At 37.8% G+C, this 13,025-nt stretch overlaps 1 protein-coding gene across 8 annotated transcripts in view; it reads right to left on the bottom strand.

Moving 5' to 3' along the window:
- Positions 1–13,025, bottom strand: part of PLEKHG1 (pleckstrin homology and RhoGEF domain containing G1) — a 125,861-nt gene that overhangs the window by 60,117 nt on the left and 52,719 nt on the right. Inside the window, exon 1 of one of the 8 annotated variants that reach the window (XM_086877223.1) lies at positions 5,837–6,296. The exons of the other annotated variants lie outside the window; for them this stretch is intronic. The gene's annotated coding sequence lies outside the window, so the exon portion shown is untranslated. Of the gene's footprint in view, positions 1–5,836; positions 6,297–13,025 lie in introns of those variants that run through there. 8 annotated transcript variants of the gene reach the window in all.

The raw sequence follows: 13,025 nt of genomic DNA, 5'->3' as shown, positions 1-13,025 counted from the left end.
TCCCCTCCTGATGAAATTACAGCAAAGTTCATTGAAAAAAATGACAAAGGCATCTTGCATGGAAGGCCTGAACACTTCATAGCAAGAACAGTCAAACTGGCCGTGGTCATATTGCTGCCTTTTGCATGGCAATTGTTACCGATAATCTTGACTCAGAAAAATGCAACATCAAAAGCTGAGGAGTGCCACAGCTAAACCGCGACATGAACATGCACATTGATGGGGAGAAGAGAAGCTGCCAGTGGATCACCATGGGTAAGAGATCTTCAATGGCAAAATCACCAGAGAATGGTAAAAAGCATCTCCCAACAAGCACAGCTCAGATTTACTGAAATTAACAAGCGGCTTAATCACCTTTGCCCTTTAAGGTGTAATAATATAAAGTCATTTTCAGGATTCAATGAACAGCATTGACACAAATGGTTCCTAGATGTATCTGCCAGAGGATTGTACAGAATCTAACCCAGTTTGATCACGAGATTTAACATATATTAATATACGTTGGATATGTGATTTATTTAGAATTCATTTATGCCCAGGGAAAAAAGGATTTTCTGTGTTAGAAGAACATTCAAGAAAAAATCCTGATACAGCTGAAAACTTATTGATAATACTTTTGCATCTGCCAATAACTCCACAATGGAAGAATACTGCACAGGGAGAAATGTGAGAGGATGAAAGCTTAGGAAAGCAAGAACAAAATGCCTAGCCACTCAGTACTGTTAGCCAGTAACCACTGCCAATTTGTAAGATTCTGAGTTGTGGCCTTCCATTTTATTGATTTTCTTAGCAGTCACACTAACATTGACATACAGGGATGGGAGCAAAATAGTATCATAGGGATTTGCCAGATTTGTTAGTGGAAGGACCATGAGGTTTTTTCATCATCAAGTTCTATTTACTATGAAAAGGATAGTTCAAACTCCAAGCCTCACTGTGTCAGCACTATCTCTCACATCCAAAGGTGGCAAGAAGCATATTTAAGATAAAAGACCTGATAGTCACCATTAGCAAACAGCAAAACAATTATGCAGTATGCACTGAGTGCGTTATACTGGAGCCCACCATTCCCTCCCCCCTCCATATTGACATTCCTTTCTCTTATGTTTGCTTTTCTCCTTTCAGGCTAACATAGTTGGTTTAGGAACATATCGCTGATACCGGTTCTGCTTTGAGCCCGTAATACTACTCTGCACATAGTGATGTAGCTAGGAATCCTTCCTCAGCACTCCCACTTGCTCCTTTCATTTATCCCTTTTGTTACAGAGATGAATGGGTGTGGGCAGTGAGAGCTTATACTTTGCACAAATAAAGGTAATTCACTATGCAACTCCACATTCTCATCTGAAATAGATTCATTTTAAGGAGAAACAAAAAAAGAAAAGAGAAAACCTTCAGACTTGCCAAAGCAGTACAGAGGTATGTGCATGCAGCAAGTCAAGGTTTTCAAATTTTAAAAGTGTTTAGACATGGACTTTTTCCATGTGAGTTTTAAGGAAACATTTACCATATTTAAATCAGAAGCTAAAAGAGCCACCCTACTAAAAGGGGGCGGGGGGAGGGAAGTAATTAGTTATCAGTAATCCACAAGAATAATGTTTAGAAGACAAACTGGTTTTGTCTGCATAACCCCGAGGTGATGCTGCCGTGTCTGCCATCAGCCCTGTGCTAGGGCATGGCTGGCTCTCTACCACAGATGCCCAGTCCCACTGGCAACAGAAGCCTCAGCTAGTGCATCTGTAGGGTCCAGAACAAGACTATGCCCATTCTGATACTTTTGCTGCCGTAGACAGACCCTTAACTGTTCCTCAATTTAGTGCAGAACCCATCTCACACGTGCTTATAGCACATGTAATCACTGTGGTGTCTTTGGCACTGTAACAGATTCAGATATGGTTTTCATGATACAAGGAGAGGAAAAAACCTTTCAACCCTATATTAATTATATATAAGGCATAAATACATTTATAATAATCACCTATTACCAGATGCTAAAACTTATTTTGAGAAAGACAGAGCTTGATCTGTTGTCACTATTACAGCCCTTCACTCTTACTGGAAAACCACAGCAAGGTTAAGTAGTTTTGATATAATGGCTATGCTTTCCAAATGGGTTAAAAGCAGGACTGGCATTGAGCTGCTGAAGCCTGTAGGTTTGATAGATATAATACCCTGAGAGAGAAGGCAGAACTACTTCTTCAGCACCTACATGCACCATCGACTTGGGACACTCCTGAGCCCGGGGTCAGCCATCAGGAAACACTTAGTGTGCAGATCCTGAAAACCGATTCCTTTCCAAACGCTTGAAACTCCTGCATTTCCCTGCTTGTTACATCGGCAAGGGCATTTCAGCAACTTCACACAGGGCTCTGTGGTCTTGACTTTTCAGAGCTATCTCACTTGCCACATGAACAGAAGGAAGAGACAGTTGTGACTTTGCTGAGCCTGCTTTCACAGTGGAGAATCAGTGGTCTAACCTATTTGCAAGTCAATTTCATAGACATATGTCCAAGAGATGTGAATAAAACTTAAAAATTCACTTTTTACTACATCACATGAAAATTCAACACACGATCATGTAAAGGAAGAATAGGAGCTCTTTTTTTTCTTTTCTAGTGCACAAAAACTTTTTGTAAACCTACTCCCCCCTCGTTGCATTGGACACAGTTTACACTCTGATCATAACAAGAGATGTTTCCTTCTGTAGTTGTTACTCTATACTTCAATCCCCCATCACAAACAGCCGGGCTTGTAAAAACAGACATGTCAAAAGGTTAAGAAATGAACAAATAGATTTTCTCCAGCTGTAGGAAAGTAGCTGACAACTCAACGTTTTGGATCACAGGAGAAAAATATTACTATACTAAATATCTGGTATTGATTTAACATGGAAATAAAGGAGTGGATTAAATTAATCTAGCAAAAAAAGTAAGCATCTGCATGAAGAAATATTTTCAGTTTGAGAAAACTAGATGATCTTTAAGTAAGAAGAAAAGCATCTTAAGAGATTAATTATCTGGTGTGTACATTATGAATCCAAAGCAAAACCCATCATAAAAAATACCCAGTTTAAGTGGGCATTGTTGAAATATTAACTAGAGCATATTAGTAATAATCATGTATCAGCATAAAGGTTGTTCAGCAGGGACTATATTTTATAAACCTCAGATACTCCTCTATTCCAGAGGTTGTATCAAATTTGTAATGCTCCTGAATATTTGATACTTTGCTTTCAACATTTGACTTTTATGAAGGATGCAAAATGATCTGTATTTTTCCCTCTGCTTACAGCCTTTAAACACAAACAAGTCTTAAACAGAAAGTTACCTTCTTTTGCAGGGTGGGAAAAGGGATTTCCTAAAGCCTTTCTTTTCTCCTCTTTCCTCCCCACCCTCCAGTAAATGAAATTAAAGGTCAGTAAGTATTCAGTGCAGTGGAAAGCCTCAAGTTACAAAAATAAATGAATTACAAAAAGCTATCATGTATTCTCTAGACTATAACCAAAACCCAAACATGGTTGTGGAAATGCACAAAGTATCCTGACATTGATAGCAAACATGATTAAAGTATATTTATATGCATTGCAAAAATATTCAGACCATACACATACAACATACCGCCCCGAAATTTTTGCTGTTCTCATTCAAGACTTTCATCCTTGAAGGAAACAATAATATAATGCATTTTCCATCTACTGTCTTTCTGTCTGTACTCTAAAGACAGAATATAGGAAAAATATATCTTTAAACCATATTTTCTTAATAAACAGTCCTTAAATATTTTCTTACTCCTTTTGTAAGGCTGTAATTAAACAGTCATCTGGTTTATATGCTAATTAAAATCCTTGCAAGAGGATTAAATGCTAACATAAGGATATAATTGACAGAAAAATATATTTATGATTTTAATTTTCAGACAAGTTCCGTCTCAGAGCACTCTAAGGGAGTCACTTTAAGTGCCTGGTAAGCCCACTGGTGGGATTGCCTGTCTCCTCTCACTCTGGACCACATATCCCCAAGCCCACTAAGAGCTCACTCCAGCAATAATGGTCCTGTGGTACCCAGCTCCCTTTTCACCTGCATCAAGCTGGGCAGCTGCAGGACTGTCCTGCCATAGGGAGGGAGTGACCAGACTACACGGCCCAGGGACTACAGGGGGAGGAGGAATTATCCCCTCTGTCACCACACCAGTGTTTGGAAACCTCGGGGAGAACAAAGGTACCTGCACTCTGGAGCTGCAGAAAAACCACCAGGCTGAGCTGCCCCAAGGACTGGCCAGATGGCTTTTGCATGTTCAACTAGAAAACATGCCCATGCCCTAAACTATCAAAGGAGCTCTGGGGAGGTGTTGTGGGTTATTAAAAAGAGTAAGAACCCGATGACAGACAGGCAGACTGACGGACAATATCCTCCTTATATCCTCATTTAAATACAGACTTCAGGTTCAGGCATGCAGTGTCATTGATTTAACTGGAATTTGGAAATGTAACAACACATGTGTCTGTGTCTGTGTGTGAAGAAATGCACACATGATGCATTAGTTTCTGGACAGACATCGCTTCATGTCAGCTGATTCAAAAAACTGAGTTGCAGTAAGCCTCAGTGATTTCAGGTGTACATTTTGGGACTTCCATCTCTTTTACAGATAGTTCCTTTGGGCAGTGTTAAAGGCATCCTTTTCCTTTCCTCCCACATTCTCCCACAACAAGCATAGCTTCACTTCAATCCATCCTTTGTAGATCACTTACATGGAGGCCAAGACCTACAAGTGACTTATTTTGAACCATAGAAAGGTAAAGTGTTGAACTTAGAAAGTCAGCAAGATAACAGAAAAATTCTTCTGGAAAGGATTTAATAAAATTAATCAGCAACTTTTTTTTCTATAGCTATCAACTTTTAGAGAACAAATCTTTCAGTCACAAAAGGAAACTGGAATGGTATGTGAGGCAATGATCTCCTTAACCTTTAACTGAAGACAACTACTTGTGCTTTCACATCTGTCTGTGCATCACACTTCCACAAATCAATCTCTAGAGATAAAACAACATTAGGATGGACAGGAATAAAAATAAAGAAGACTTTGCACTTCTATGGCTTATGCATAAACACATCATGAAGCATCTCTACAACACTCCAAGTCTATAGTTTTCTAGTCTGCCGTAAACTAGGACATCTCTGTATCTTCTGCTTCTTTTCCCCCATCCCCAAGAGAAATGGCAAATGAAGCATCCAGAAATAACATATTTTTGGTTGCAAAACAGCTTTTCCTTCTTATACAGCTGTATAATTGCACTTACCAAGATTATCAAATTGGCCCTACAGCATTTGACATTTGTCACTCAGGTAGTGAATTAAAGACATTCAAGTGCTTGACTGAGATGACAGAACACATGCATGCAGAGAAGAACAATATTCAATGGCCACAGTGACTGGTCATCCCAGCAATGCTCGACTCAGTGACCAATTCAAGAATGACTTTCCTCTCAAAATTTTGTTATGAAAATACAAGGTGCCACTATTTGTCATTTTTCTTGCTACTTCATTCTTAGAAATTAGCTTACCTTAGAAACTGACTGAAATATCACAATAAATTTTCTATTTTAAATGACTCAACACTCAATGCTTATTGTCTTACATTATATAACTTGTACATTAAAAGAAAAGATTAACAAAAAAAAATGCCATGCACAGTTTTAAAGAACAGCATTATCAAATTTTTTAGAAAAGGTTCTGGCTTTAAGATCTTATAAGAACTCTAAATACTGGTGAAAACTCTTAAGAGTAAGCAGGCAAAAGAGAGAAAGGTGGAAAATATGAAAAAAATAGGAAAAGCTTACCCCAAAAAAACTCGTCCTACATCAAGTGCAGAATCATTTTCTCTGGAAGCATAACTCTATGTACACCATACAGCCCAATTTAGACAAGAAATAGCAGGTAATTAGGAGCTGTGCTTCTCAAATATCCTAGAAACCTTATTGTCCAGATACACACTTGCAGAGTGAGCCCTGTGCCCCACCCCGCCGTGATTACTTGTGCACTTGTGAAGCTGAGTAACGGGTTACTCTCCTGGAGACCTTCCGCACAGGATTAACGAGTGGCTACGAGCCAGCCTTTCATTCCAATTTTAAAACCGCAGTTTTGATACTGAGCTGGACACCTGCCATCACTGCAGGCCTCAAAGAGGAATAAGGCTAAAAAATAAATAAAATAAATAAGAAAAGTGTATTTTGTTCTTTCGGGAAACTTCTTTTTCCCTGTCTGCTGCTCTGCAGCATCTTCAGCCTCCTTGGGGAGTGCGTTTATTCCACTGCCAGTTTTACATTCCAATTCCAGAGGGCTGCAGGCACAGCAAGCAGTAACTTTCAGTTATTTAAGTCTGGGAGTCCTCCAGGATTGCTTTCCGTAAGCTGTCTGGGAAATGCTGCTTGATAAATTCACACTGTGTTTAGGACTCAAACTCCTTGTACAGACTGACAGAAAAGACTTTTTTAAACAGTAATATCCCCACCACATGCACATACCACAACACCAACCTAGACCATCTTAACCTGGCAAGAGAAATGGGAAGAAAAATTCTATTTTTTGCCAAAAGAAAATAAATTAGTTGTATATTAAATTTATTATTATTATTAATAATAATAATTAATTATAATAACTTAAAGACAAAAGCAGAACCTTCTCAAACTTCTGAAGTGCACATCTTTATATATACAACATCTCTTTCTTTATTCTCTCTTCTAGACACATGGTTAAATTACTGAAGTTACCAAGCATCACCAAAGCCACAGTGGACACCTCTACTGAAAATAGAGAAAAATGTATCAGGCTAACTTCTTTTCTATGGTGTGCATGAACACTAAATTTTCTTCTCTTCAAACACAGTCATGGAGCAACAGAAAGTTGTTTTCCATTTTGTTTGTTTTGGGGGTTTTAATTATTAATTTTTGTATTTTTTAAGTATTATTTTTTCTTAATCCAAAACTGAAAGCTGCAAATCATTAGAAAGAGTGGAAACAACAGGAAAAGAAAAGACAGTACTGCCATACAGCTATGCAAGCAAGATGGAGTCTTTCTTTTTTTAAGATTATTTTGAACAAAAATAATTAAATATGAACCTAAATCTCGAGCAATGAGTTAAGTCTGTAACAAAAGTGAGATCTAAATTAACTGAGGAGTTCCCAATGGCATATGGTACCACTTGCTAGCAAAGCCACACTCATGCTAACTGCATGAGGTCAGTTTCACACATATAAATGTTAGACAATCAAAGGGTAGAGCACTGTGCATAATATGGAACCCACACTGACATTTAAACAGCCAACTCTAGCCCTTAAAGAGTGCAAGAGTTTAGGCCCTAGAAGCATCAGTTAGCTGTTCAAAGGGCAGGGCACGCCAGATGAGCAATTACCACATGTTCTAAAACACCTATTATTGCTCACTATCACTTGCTGTGTTCACTATGGCTTGTATTATCAGTAGTACAATGCACACCTCAGTAAAGTGTTCATAAAGAGTCAAAATATTACTTGAAGTCATACTAGCATTAAGAGGTAAGTTCTAGCTGTATTGGAGGCAATACATACACTGAATAAGTGCTAAGCTGAACAGCTACAATTGAATGCTCCTTCAGTGTCAAACACCTATGTGCATGCCAAGCAATAAATTTAAAAGAAAGTTCACTGCATTTCCCAGAACCTAACTTCAGCAGGTATCACATCAGCAGCTAGATGCTTCCCAGCATTTATTAAAATATACCCCACAAACAGAAGTAAAATACTTCATGGGTGGGGGCCAACAGACTGTTCATTTAAGCTTCAGGGAAACTACCTGTCCCTTCTTTCAAGTGTTCTGACCAAATTTTGCAACAAGGAAGCTGCAAATGGAAAGAGACTAACTAATGAAGGTTTTTCATTAATTCTTCTCAAACTTCAGCTGTGTGAATTAAAGATAAAGTATGTTTACTCCCTAGAAATCATATTAAAGTATGAAGTGAGTCAGGGCCCCTAGAGATAAGAAAATAATTTCTTCAGATAGGCTTTACAAAGCTTAATTTTAAATTGAAAAGACTGACAAATCCTGAGATTTAATTAGTCCTGGCAGGTCTGGACCGCTGGGAACATCTCCATAATTTCAATCATCAAAGTAATTATTGAAGGTTTTAGGGCTGGATGGGGGAGAAAGGAGATGGGATAGCAAAGAGGAAGGAGCAAAGAAGGCAGCTTGTTTCTCACCATCAGCACAGCAATTTTTAACATTGCAGTTCTGCACCTAACTTTGATCAAAAAAGAAAAATAAACTCAACCCAGTGATAACACTTGAAGCCTCTGAACAAACAAACAGAAAACTGATTTAATCGTCTTCCAGCTCCCTCCCTCAGGCAGCACTAAGCAAATGAGCTACAAGTTCCTGAACAAAAATTCATGAGTAAATACAGTGTTTGTCTTTTCAGCTCATTTCTGTATGACCAGGAACAGATTTGTTCCTTTCATTACTGTAATTAGCATCCAAGAATTTGGAGGTTTTTATATCACATGTGTTCAAAAATGAAGTTATTTGACATATTTCATGCACCTTTCTAATACACATGAAGAACTTGGAGAAAGCAGGGTTTGATTTTCAGCTGTATGTATCAAAAATTATTACTCTGTCAGGTAATACTTGATTTGATTCCAACTTTCCCATTTTTACAGGCTTGGCTTTGGCTACCACATTCAAATATTAATAGTTTCCCGAATTCACCAAACAGCAATGTGCACTTTTATCTTTATCACATATGCTTAACTTTGTTCTTCTGAGCAAAGAATGAAGGTCAGAGCAATCTCACTTGTCCTCTTAAGCAGAGTTCTTCACTTAAATATTAAACATATCTTACTTAGAAGTTATATGTCCATGAATTCACTCGAAGCATTTCCCACTTTTTTTGTTTTCTATTAAAAGCTCTTCCATCACAATTACACAACCTGCCTAGACAATGTTGTGACAATGTTATGAAGTGTTATTATCCTACAGAGAAATTTTAGTTCTTTTTGTAAATATGCATTTTTACAGAGTAATGTTAGAGAAAACACGAAAGGGATTCCCTAAAACAAACAGAAAGACCAGAGACCAATACATTAAAAGCAACACTTATACCAAGGAAGGGACAGATACAGCCATATGACCATCTTAGCTACTGATTTCTGAGCAGGCACTGACTGTATCCTGGTGCAAATGTAGCAGCAGAAGGGCTACCAGCTCTTTTAACTTTACTCAGCTTACAAGAGGAACAGCCACAGGACCACCAAGTCCCCACCATCAATGTTGGATTACATTTAATGCTGAATAAAACATACACTGTCAGTATAGTCTAGATACAGAATCTAAGCATACAGTATAGATTATTTGCTACCTTGATAGTATGATTTAGAAGTCTTTCTACACAAGTAGGATCAAATGCTAAACAAGGCTTTGCATTTTAGTTCACTTGCTATATTGCTTAGAAACACCTCATGTCACTTCACGATTTATTCTTACATAGACCTAGCAAGTATAAATATATATGAAAAATAGTCGGTGTTATATAAAGACTATAGATACAGCCATTATATCAGGCTAACATACATTGAAGCTCAATGATTTTGTAAAGAAAGAGGCAAGTGTTGAAGTTTAAGCATTTACAATATTTTAAATTTTCAGTAAGTTAAGATCTAAGATTTGCTTTATATAACCTAGAGGAGTAAAAACAAACAGAAACTGCAGTAGATATATCCTTATAAACAATGTCTTTGTAGTCTTAGATTAAGAACTAGTTCAGACTAATGACAGTAACATAAAATAAAACATATTCCCCGACTTCCTCATAGCTTTTATCTGCCAAAAACAATTAAGAATACTGCACCTTTGGGGAGTCATGAGGAAGGGAGGGAATGCCTGATGAGGTTATGACCCTTTCTCTGATAAAAAAGAAAGATCCAACTCCATTCCACAAGAGACTGAATACCAAAAGCTATTATGCTTTCGATTTTCCCCTGGAACCTGCTCACTCTTAAAGTCTCCCCAGCATTACATTCAGATGTGCAGATTATTAACATTCTAAAAAAAAGTAAAAAAAATAATAACAATAAAAAAAGTTTTTAAAGCTGAGCTCTCAAAATCTGAGTATTTTTGGTTGAATTCCCCCTTTGATCTGAAGAAGTCAACCCTGAATTCCAAGTTAAATGCCTCTGAGCAGGCATATTCTGTACTACCATTACATGTCAAACTTGCAGCAGAAATAACATATTCATGAGCACTTGCTTTTATTGGGTCTAAACTAGCATTTTTCTCGCACTCTTCTGCCAGCTGGAGCCTGGATGATCACTTTCAGTTCCAACACCTGTGCCCATGGCCATGGCAACTGCTTGAGGATCCATTCCCACTGACTCGCTCTAAAGCTCAAAAAAGTTTTCAGCTATGGGCATATGTAATCCTTCCTTCAGGGAGTATGCAGGGAGTATTAGAGAGAAAAACAGAGACAAACACCCTCCATTGCACCAAGGAGATATATCATCTCAGTCTAGCCCAGTTTACTCCATTTTACACTAACAGCAATATTGCTGTTGCTGCAGTATCTTGAATAAGAGCAAGAAAACAAACTCAAAACAGATTAGAATTAATTTTTTTTCATGTAAGGAAGGCCTATACCATGACCTAATCTGAAATGGACAAACTACCTGGCTCTTGGGTTAAAAAAAAAAGAATATGAAGGCAGCTTTTTCAGGTATGATGTCTACAAGCTTCTTTTACCATGCAGAGTACAGTAAAGCCAAAATTATGATTTCTTTACTTCTGCCTAATTCAACTTCCCTACAGTACTACCCTTCTCTCAATATGGGGCAGGAGAAAGCATTAACTTCTGCCATACTCCTTGTTCTCCTCCTGTGATGGGATACTCTCAATTAACCAGTTGTCACTGCAATCATATACTATTATAGAACCAGAAACCTGAGAATCAGAATACAATAGTTTTACAGATTTTCTTTTTCAGCCACCACTATCAGGATTCTCTAGGATTACCTTTAATCCTGTAATCAGAAAGACCATTTCACAATGGGGCTAAGAATTTACCAAAACCAAACTGAAATGATACCTTTTTGTGCCAAGGGAGTAAAGCTGAGTTAGTTCCATCATCGTAAAATGGGAATAGGCTCCTGTTTTGTTCATGCGGAATTGTAGAGTATGCCGTGATATCAGCTTGCTTTAGATGAAGACATCCAAGTGCCCACTAGGATTTCACATTGCGATTGCTATCGCAAATTAGCCATTGTCATTGAACAATTCCTCCTTTTGGAGCACTGAAAACATAGCTTTGGACATTTGATTAACAAATTCAGTCCTCCCATGCATAAACAAAGGAAAAAGATTCCTTTGTAAAACGGTACAACAAAAGGTAACAAACCATATCACAGGCATAAGCACATCACTGGCACTCCTTCCGAGGTTAATCACAGGCATCCAACCTGCCACCAGTGAGAAGAAATTTACGTTCATGTGTATTATTAATTTTCTTACCAGCAACCTCACTGTTTACCTGACACTTTGTTCACTTCCCATTTTTACTGGGAGAGATTACAAAAAGGCATTTCAAGGGAAATTCCAAAGCTCAACATAAATAAAGGATTAGTTGGTGGACACTACTTTCAAGATAAGGAGGTATTATGCCACTAGTAAAGGCACCTGAGCTAATTAAGCCCTTCTAACCACAGGATGTTTACTCTGTACAAAAATGGGCTTCAAATGTTTCCAATGTGACACTAGCTGCAGAACAGCCAACAAAAATGCTACCTGTTTGCACAAAACAAAATGAAAATGGGATGACAAAAAAACCTTGTCTGGGTTTGAAACTCTAACTTGTTTGATTTCAGTATTAGGTTACTCAGTTATGAATGAGGGATGAAACAATGGTAGCCAGACAGAACATGCCCAATAAGCAAAAAAAAAACCCTTTTAAGCAGGATTATACCAACCACTGAGCAAATACTGTAAAAAAAAAATTAAAACCCACCAAAAACACACCTTAAAATCAGAACTCCTGTTTGCTCTCCTTCAGACAGATTAGAGATCTGGAGAGCACAGATCATAATCATAGGCTTTATTTAAATATCACTGTACAAAGAATAAGCTAGTCTGGGCACTACATTCTAAATACAACCAAGTAATTATACAAATCACTGGTAAATATAATCCCAGAACTTTGAAAATTAGCACTTACTCCTGAAAAGCGCAGACATTTGTGGTGTATTTTGCAGGCAAGTCCATTTTCCTACGTCATTTTCCAATCCTTCAAGGATAAAGTCTCCTTTCATCCACCTTTAAGGGATGCAGTTTCAGAGGAAACCCCTAGACACTTTTTTTATTCTTCTTGGTGTTTATGTGCACATTAACCCCTCCAAACTGGGACAGTTTAATCTGTAAGTAACATGACACTTGCATTTCTCCTGCTCATGATATGGAGATTTTATTTTTTTTAAGGAGTATGTTTCATGCTTTTTGTTTTGGATTGTAATCTGAAGTTCAGCAGAGATCCTCCTGGATTCTAGAACCATGATGCTTCTTCCCTTTGGCTTGAGTCAAAAAGACCTGTAAGAGCTTGAGAGCTGTAGTCTCCAATTATAACTGTAAAAATATTTTAAAGATTATATTTGTATATGACAACCATTTCTGTAAATCCTTAACCAAAGACTGACTAACTGTCATTCTAATTTAAACTCTCAACAAAATATGCCAACAAGCTCCTTGCATTACAGTATGGGTGAAGCTTCACCTGAAAAAGAGCCAGCCACTACACCTCAGTTTTCTGTCCTAGTCAGAACTTAACACCCTTCTAGCTGTAAGCATCTCCTGTAATAAAAGGAGCAGTAGGCATTAAAGAGCCTTACAGTGGTGGATAGTTATTACTTTATAAAAATATGATTGTCAGCAACATCTTTTTTGCCTTAAGAGCTAGCATTGGCCCAGATAAGATCTGGGACTATAGGAACAAAGAAGTGTTCTAGGCAACCCGAAGGC

Source organism: Cyanistes caeruleus, chromosome 2 (assembly GCF_971803275.1).
Source record: "Cyanistes caeruleus chromosome 2, bCyaCae1.hap1.1, whole genome shotgun sequence".
NCBI classification, from domain to species: domain Eukaryota; kingdom Metazoa; phylum Chordata; class Aves; order Passeriformes; family Paridae; genus Cyanistes; species Cyanistes caeruleus.
The sequence above is the reverse complement of the archived record's forward strand: the minus strand, read 5'-3'. Positions and strand labels throughout refer to the sequence as shown.